Source organism: Symphalangus syndactylus, chromosome 3 (assembly GCF_028878055.3).
Source record: "Symphalangus syndactylus isolate Jambi chromosome 3, NHGRI_mSymSyn1-v2.1_pri, whole genome shotgun sequence".
In the NCBI taxonomy this organism is placed as follows: domain Eukaryota; kingdom Metazoa; phylum Chordata; class Mammalia; order Primates; family Hylobatidae; genus Symphalangus; species Symphalangus syndactylus.
Window position 1 is genome coordinate 84,452,012 of NC_072425.2, and position 8,466 is coordinate 84,460,477.

The 8,466-nt window shown below is 38.1% G+C and overlaps 1 pseudogene; it reads right to left on the reverse strand.

Annotated features, from left to right (window-relative positions):
* Positions 1 to 1,033: 1,033 nt before the first annotated feature.
* On the reverse strand, positions 1,034 to 1,636 carry LOC129478534 (high mobility group protein B3-like; annotated as a pseudogene).
* Positions 1,637 to 8,466: the final 6,830 nt, after the last annotated feature.

Here is an 8,466-nt window from a genome sequence, read left to right on the forward strand (position 1 = left end):
TTAAAAGCAGTTTAGAAACTACCACACTTAACTAAAAACAAACAAAAAAATCCACAAACACTTATCATCTCACTGACCCTCTTTGTCCACAGCTAAGAATGGCAGCAGAATGCTATGTCACTATACATAGAAAGGAGACAACCTGAACCTAAATGGATGCCCACTGCAGAGACAACAGGTCCAACCTGATGGTGCACACCCTGAGCTACAGCTCCTTCAAAAGTCATCTTCCTTCACAGCCTCAACACCAGGCAAGGAGCATCAAGAGTTTGCCTCCGTTGTTTTGTTCTTCCAAACCACAGATATATACAATTGAGAACTCAGAATTTCTAGCCAATAACCACATAGTTAACACTACCTTAAAAATTAAAATGCCAGAAACATCTTTAAATGCTTTGTCCCACCAGCAGCAAAGTGCACAGAGTAAGAGGAACACAAGAGTACCTTTCCATTTAAAAAATTTTTGGAAATACATACAACTTTGATAGTTTCAGGATGCTACGGCCACTCACACTTCATGTGAACCACTGATAATTTCTAGAGCACTTTGAGAGACTACACTATGATGGTAATCAATTTTTTTTCTTTTACCATACAACCCAGGAATCCCACTCCTATGTATTTATTCAAAAGAAGTGTAAATGTGTATCCACACAAAATCTGTATGCTGATGTTTGTAGCAACTTATACAGAATTGCCACAAACTAGAAACCTCTCAAATATCTTTTTAAATTTTTTTTTAAGTTTTCATTTTTTTATTATACTTCAAGCTCTGGGGTACATGAGCAGAATGTGCAGGTTTGTTACCTACATATACTTGTCCCATGGTGGTTTGCTGGACCCATCAACCCATCATCTACATTAGGTATTTCTCCTCATGCTCTCCCTCCCCCAGGCCCCCACCCCGACAGGCCCCGGTGTGTGATGTTTCCCTCCCATGGTAATCAAATTTTATAATTAAACCTAGTGAGGGTAACAGACACTTCTCAAATAAGGGATGTGTTGGTAACAGTGCTCCCCTACTCTAAGGTATTCACAAGGAGACAGTTTTTTGTTGTTGTTTTTTTTTTAATTCATCCTTCTTCTCTTCTTCATCTGACTCTTCCAACGTTTTCTTGGCAACTTTAGCGGGACTGTCCCTCTGCAGCATCAAACTTTCCTTTAGACTTATAGTCAGCAACATCCTTCTTATACTTCAGCTTCACTGCCTTAGTGATGTCAGGCTGCTTTTCACTGTCACCTAAGTTATTCTGCATCTCACCCAACTTTGTTTGTTTTGCCACATCTCCAATGGAGGTGTCAGGGTTTCTGGATTTGATCTTGGGGCAGAATTCTGAACAGAACAGGAAAACTTCAGACAGTGGCCTTTTGGGGGCATTAGGGTCCTTCTTCTTGCCTCCCTTAGCTGATCTGTAATCCTTCATTTCCCTGTCATTGCATTCTTTATCCCCATTTGCCATGTTATAGTTTCAACTTTTCTTTCCCAGACATTGTCTTTGACTTCTCAGAGCACTTCTTGGAAAACTGCAAAATTGACAGAGATCTCTGAGTTTTTCTTATGTTCTTTGCACATTTGCACAAAGAAGACATAAGCAGACATCTTGCCCTTGGGTTTCTTGGGGTCACCTTTAGTCATGCTGACTGTATTGTTTGCTAGTCTCTGCTATAAAAAATAAATAATAAAAAAAAGATAGGGTCTCACTCTGTCACCTAGGCTGAAATGCAGTGATGCAATCATAGCTCACTGCAGCCTCAAATTCCCAGGCTTAAGCAATCCTCCTGCCTCAGTCTCCTAATAACTGGGACTACAGGCACACACCACCACCCCTGGCTAATTTTTTATCTTTTATTTTTTGTGGAGATGGGTCTCGCTATATTGCCCAAGGTGGTCTCAAACTCCTGGGCTCAAGGAATCCTGTCACCTTGATATCTCAACATGCCAGGATTGTATGTGTGAGCTACCGCACCCAGCCACAGCACCTTCTTTTGCATGGAACAGAAAAAAAATATATCCACCAGCTTCCAGGAGGATAAACAGTAACTCCTGTTGGATTTCACTGGATATTTTATAGCCAGGGCATCACAGGATGAAAACAATATAAACAGGTGGGTCCACACTTTCCCCAGATCAGTTTCCTTTCAGTTATCACTCATTAGCTATTTAATAGAAAATTCAGCTTTCTGATTCTATCCTTGTGTTACTGTATCCATCAGGGTCTTGGGAGAAAATGCAAGTAACTAAGGCGAGGTTTTGAAGATAATTTAATGAGAAGACTAGTTACAAAGGTGTTGAGAAAAGAAAGCAATAAGAAATATTGAAGAATACTGGGACAAGTAAAAGTGGAAGGGAGTGAAGTAGCTGTGGAAATCATGTTCTAGCCTCATACTTCCTGAACAGAGCAAGTCTGCAGGAGAAGCTCTGCTAAAATCTCCCCAGTGGAATTTGGGGGCCTACTGTATCTGCATAGATTATGTGCAACTTGTTGGCATTTTGAAGAAAATACGAAAATAACCAATAAGTTAGAAGAAGAGAAGTAATCTCTGGCCCAAAAACAGAGGATCCTCATATTAGAAGTTACGACTGCGTACCGTACAGGGAATGCCAGTCCAAAACACAGAAAATCCAGAGACTACAGCAAAGACCAGCCAAGCTGTCTTCCTCCATATTATATATTTCACAAGATGTGCTGATCTGTAAAAATACCCTCCCTCTATTGCAGGCAGCAAGACAACTCTTTATTCCTATTGATTATGCTGCCATTAGGATAGAATGTAAGATGGCCTTAAAATTCTTATGCTTACATATTGTTTGGACCAATTTCTTTCTCTCTCTAAGATAAACATAAGTTCTTGTATAGAAGAAAATCAATAAAAATATCCTAGACATTCATAATAAGAGAATGATAAAGACAGAGTAGTAACTTGATGAGAGCTAGAGCCATAGAAGTTCCTGGAAGGAGCTATAATATTAGAGAGAGAAACAGACCAGAATCAATGTGCCCAGGTTTAGAGGGAGGTAGAAGAAAAAGTAACTCACCCTCTGTCCTTCTTGTTCTGCTCTTCCACTGGCCACACTCAAGTGGAAGCCAGAGTCTAAACAGTCCTTTTGATGCTTCTGTAGGATAAGCCTCAAGGCACAGAAGCAGGTTAGAGAACTTATGGGCAAAGGAGAGGCAGATGGAAAATAACCAAATAAGTTACTAAAACTGTCCCCATTTTGTAAACGAAGTCACACTGTAAAGTCAAGGGTAATGCCAACTTAAAGAAATCCAGGAGTGAATCCTCATTTTAGGTAAATTTTTATTTACCTTAAGAATATTTATATGAATACATAAAGTATTTGTTCTTGTAAACATCTTATAAAGAAAAAATAATCCTTTTCAGAAAAATATTTTTATTTCAGAAAGACTTTTGAGAAACACTGGCTTTAATTTCTTCATCTGAAAATAATTTAATGTTAAGTGCCCCTACTTGTCACTATAGAGACACAGTTCTGATTTCATAATATTACATTATCTTTATGTTAGCTATATCTTCTAATTCAGGATACAGAATAGATTTTTAAAGTTTTATGCAATGTTTAAAGCCATATGTAATACTATGTAACTGTGCAGCTAAGTTAGACCTTTATTTGTTTTTGCCCTGTGGCTCTAATTATTGAGGTATAAATTTACATAAAGCATAAAATATTAAGCACTGTAAAATTATATGTACATATGCATATATATATATACACACACACACACACACACACACACACAACTACCAGATAAAAATATAGACCATAAGGCAGGATTTTACATAAGAATCTATCAGCCCTGTTTATAATGGAATCATGAAAATGAGGTGTTCATTTGGGGCTGAGAAAAACGTCTCTCAGACCTACTTTTCCTTTGACTGCTTATTTGCTATAGTCAACCTAACATGCTCTGCTGAGACATAATTCTCAGTATCTGGCTCACATCCCAACAGTATAAACTGGCACGGTTGTACTGAAAGACAAAGAGGAATCAACATTTGGCACACATCATGATAAAAATTGATTCAGGGCAAAAATATCAACAGATGTTATAAAGTAAAAGTACAATGAGGAATAGAATAGTTATCTGGTCTCAAAATATTAATTATATACTTATTAATTACAAAATAAAATAACTTTACAATGCAGAAACCCCAATTGATCAGAGATAACATCAATAATTCTTCTGGATACGATAAACCAAGAGCACAACGCTTCTGTGGGTATTCCTATCAACATTGAATAACAGGAATTCAATCGTGAGGAAACATCAGACAAACCTAAATTGACAGTCATTCTACAAAATATTAAGCCAGTACTCCCCAAATATGTAAATGCCATTAAAACACAGAAATACTGAAGAGCTCTTCCGGAATAAAAGGACTAAAGAGACAGGATACCTGAATGCAATGCATAATTTGGAAACTTCTTTCATTGTAAAGGATAATATTGGGACAATTGAAAAACTCTGAATATTTATCAGTGGATTTCCTAGTTTTAATTTTTTTTTTTTTTGATAGAGTTTTGTTCTTGTTGTCAGGCTAGAGTACAATGGCGTGATCTTGGTTCACTGCAACCTCTGTCTCCCGGGTTCAAGCGATTTTCCTGAGTAGCTGTGATTATAGGCATGCACCACCGCACCCAGCTAATTTTTTTTTTTTTTTTTTTTTTTAGTAGAAACGGGGTTTCTTCATGTTGGTCAGGCTGGTCTTGAACTCCATACCTCAGGTGATCCATCTGCCTTGGCCTCCCAAAGTGCCGCAATTACAGGCGTGAGCCACCATGCCTGGTCCGTTTTAATTATTATAATGTGGTTATGTAAGGGAACATTCTTGTCTTTTGGAAGTACACACTGAACTGTACCACATACAGACATGAACTATTCCACATAAAGTGATGTGAATTGTATAACATACAGATATAAAGATGTAAAAAGAGATAGTGACAGAGAAAATCATAACATTTAGAGAAATTTAATGAAAGGAGTTTGGGAATTCTTTGTACTAATTCTGAAAATTTTCTGAAATTATATCAAATAAAAAGTTAAACAGAGGGGCAAAAAAAGGAGGAGACTAAACTAGGCAAAGGAGCCCCATGACAAGACAAAAAACCTAGTCCCAGTCCTAGAACAAATCAAAGAAGAGGTGATAATTTTTTTGGTGAGGAGTTAGAGATGTCCATTCTTCCTATCACAAGGCAGAAATAAATCCTTTTGTTTTAGGAAAAACAACAAAACAGAAAAACCTCAAAACAGAGTAATTTTGAGGAAAGCAAACTCCAGGCACAAGCATTTTCACTGATACATAGTACCCCATACTCCATGGTGCACAGGCTGTAAAACAGTTTCCCCCAAAGGGACCAGGGTTGTTGCTATAATGGGTGTTTTCTTTGAACAGCGAGGACTGCTTGGCTGCTGATTACACAGCACCCTCAGTACCTTAGAGCTGCACTAAACTCTGGTAGAGGGATCTTCAAGAAAGGCTGATGTTAGCATTTCCAGCAGCCTGGAAAAATGGGAACTCAGAGTCAGATTTGGGTTGTTTTAATGAAAATAAAGAGTTCCAATTTCTCCACATCCTTGCTAACACTTGCCCTTTGTGTATGTGATACCAGCCATTCTAACAGGTGCAAGGTGCTATCTCATTGTGGTTTTGAATTGCATTTCCCTAATGATTAGTGACATTGAGCATCTTTTTACATTCCTGTTGGCCATTTATATGTCTTCTTTAGAGAAATGTCTATTTAAATCCTTAGTTCATTTTTTAATCAGGTTATTGCATTTTTGGACATTGGTTAGTAGGAGTTTCTTACATATTTTTGAAATTAACTTTTTATCAGATATATGGTTTGCCAAATTTTTGTCCCATTCTGTGAACTGCCTTTTCACCCTGTTGATTGTTTCTTTTGCCACATGTTGGCAAGGATGTGGAGAAACTGAAACCCCTGTATAGTCTTTGTGGGAATGCAAAATTGTAAAGCTGTTATGGAAAACACTACAGAGGCTCCTCAAAAAAAAAAAAATATAGAACGACCATATGATCTAGCCATCCAGTTTCTGAGTCTATATACAAAATAATTGAAATCAGGATCTCAAAGAATAAATACACCCCCATGTTCATTGTAGAATTAGAATTATTAACAATAACCAACATGTGAAAACAACATAAATGTTCATCAACAGATTAATAGATAAAGAAAACGTGGTATGTACATACAATGGAATATTATTTAGCCTTAAAAAAGAAAAATATTCTACAATATGCAATATCACGAATGAATCTGGAGGACATTATGCTAAGTGAAATAAGTTAGATACAGAATAAATACTCCATGATTCCACCTATATGAGTTATCTAAAATAGTCAAACTCATAGAAGCAGAAAGTAGAAAGGTGGATACCAAGGGCTGGGGGAAGAAGAACATGAGGAGTTGCTAATCAACTACATAAAGTTTCAGTTATAAAAGATAAATAAGTTCTAGAAATCCACTCTACAACATTGCCTATAGTTAATGATATACTGTACACTTAAAAATCTGGTAAAAGGATAGATTTCATGTTAAGTGTTCTCACCACAATAAAATAAAAAGACCCCATGAGCACCTAAAGAAAATATAAACAGAGAGATGTGACAAATATTGGACTGACATTCTGTGATGAATTAAAAATGCTCTCCACTTCTTTGTGAGTCTCCCATAATGAGGGGAGGTCTTATTTTTATATTTGCTTTTTTTCTCACTGATTTTGGAATGGTGCTGTGACTGCTTTGGTCAATAAAATATTGGTGACATGCACCGGCTTTCCACCCCGACTTGAAGAAACCTGGCAGCTTTCACTTCCTTTCTTGGAATGTTTGTGTTGGAAACCCTGAGGTGCTTTAAGAAACCTGCTGGAGAAACTAGGTGCAGAGGCCACATGGAAAGAGAAAGAACTTGAGACTACACAGCAAGAGAGGCCTGAGCAACCCCGCTATGAGAACCAAACTGGTCTTCCCCTCTTCCCCTCCCCAAGGCACCAGACATGTACATGAGCCATCTTAAATATTCCAGACTAGTGGAGATCCCCAATGGCTGTATTCCCAGTTCATATCACATGGAATAGAAGAAACACTCAGATGAGCTCAGTTAACATTCAGAATCATAAGAAGTCATAAAATGGTTATCGCTTTAAACCACTAAGTTTTAGGGTAGTTGGTTATAAAACAATAAGTAAGAAGGACAGACTCATATTCACTCACGTGTAATTATTTCACTCATTCAATAATTATTTTATTAAGCATTTATTAAAGACCCCAATGGCAGGCTCCTTGCTGTTGATTTCTGCTTTATTGGAAAATAAACATAAAATACATGAGAATAAAATACATCCATGATGTTTGTAACTAAAGTGCATGGTATAATAAAAGGAGATTGGACCCAGGCAGGAAAGTCAAGGTGAAGTCGCATCATTTGTCTGGAGAAATACCCAAGGTTTGTTGTCTTGCGCTAAGGAAAACAAAGACATGGACATACACATGGAGTGAGTTTTAAGAGCAGAAAGTTTAATAGGCAAAAGAAAGAAGAGAGAGCTTCCTCATGCAGAGGAAGGGGGCGCCCAAGTGGGTTTCCAGGTTTGGGGCGAGATGCGGTTCATTTTCTAGAGGAGCTTGAGGAGGCGGTGTCTGATTTACACAGGGTGTAGTGGATTGGTTTCACCAGGTGTGCCATTTACATAGCCCACAAAGAGGCTGGCCATCCCACCCTAATCTCTTATTATGCAGATGGGGTTTCCACTTGGCAGGTGCCATGACACTCGCACATGTGGCGGAAGAGGAGAAGGGAAGAGAAAACCTCCATGTTGGATATACCTGGCTTCTGGTATAGCTGCCAGCATTCACCTATGCAAGTTACCGGCTTGCTTATCTACGCTTGCAGCTTGATTTTTCAGGCTGCTTTCTGTTAGAAAAGAAATAATTTGGGGGCTGCTTTTTAATAAAAGAAAAACATTACTGAGGATTCCTGTACCCTGTCTGCCTAAATAATTTCTTTTTTAACTCCTATATTAAAGGCTGTGAGGATTAAACTGAGATCAAGCAGTAGTAGGAGGTAATTGACATGGGAGAAACAACCTCCTGTGAAAAGCCATCATAGCATCACAGAACATGGTACACTGAGGACTGAGAGGGTCTTGTGGCTAGGGCCCAGCTTAATGAGCAATATGTATGGTCAAGTGAGGACACAATCAAAGACTGAAGCCAGAATTTAAACTTAATTAAACTGTAAACATCTGGTTAGGGACTGTCTTGTTTGCCTTGTATTCTTACTACCTAGCACATTTCCTGGCACCTGATAGGTGCTCAATAAATGCTAAATCTTCATAAGAAGGAGGAAAGAAAGGGAAGGAAAAAGAGAAAGAGGGAAGGGGAAGAAGCGAAGAGAGAGAGGAAGGAGTAACTTGTCCTTTGCACTGG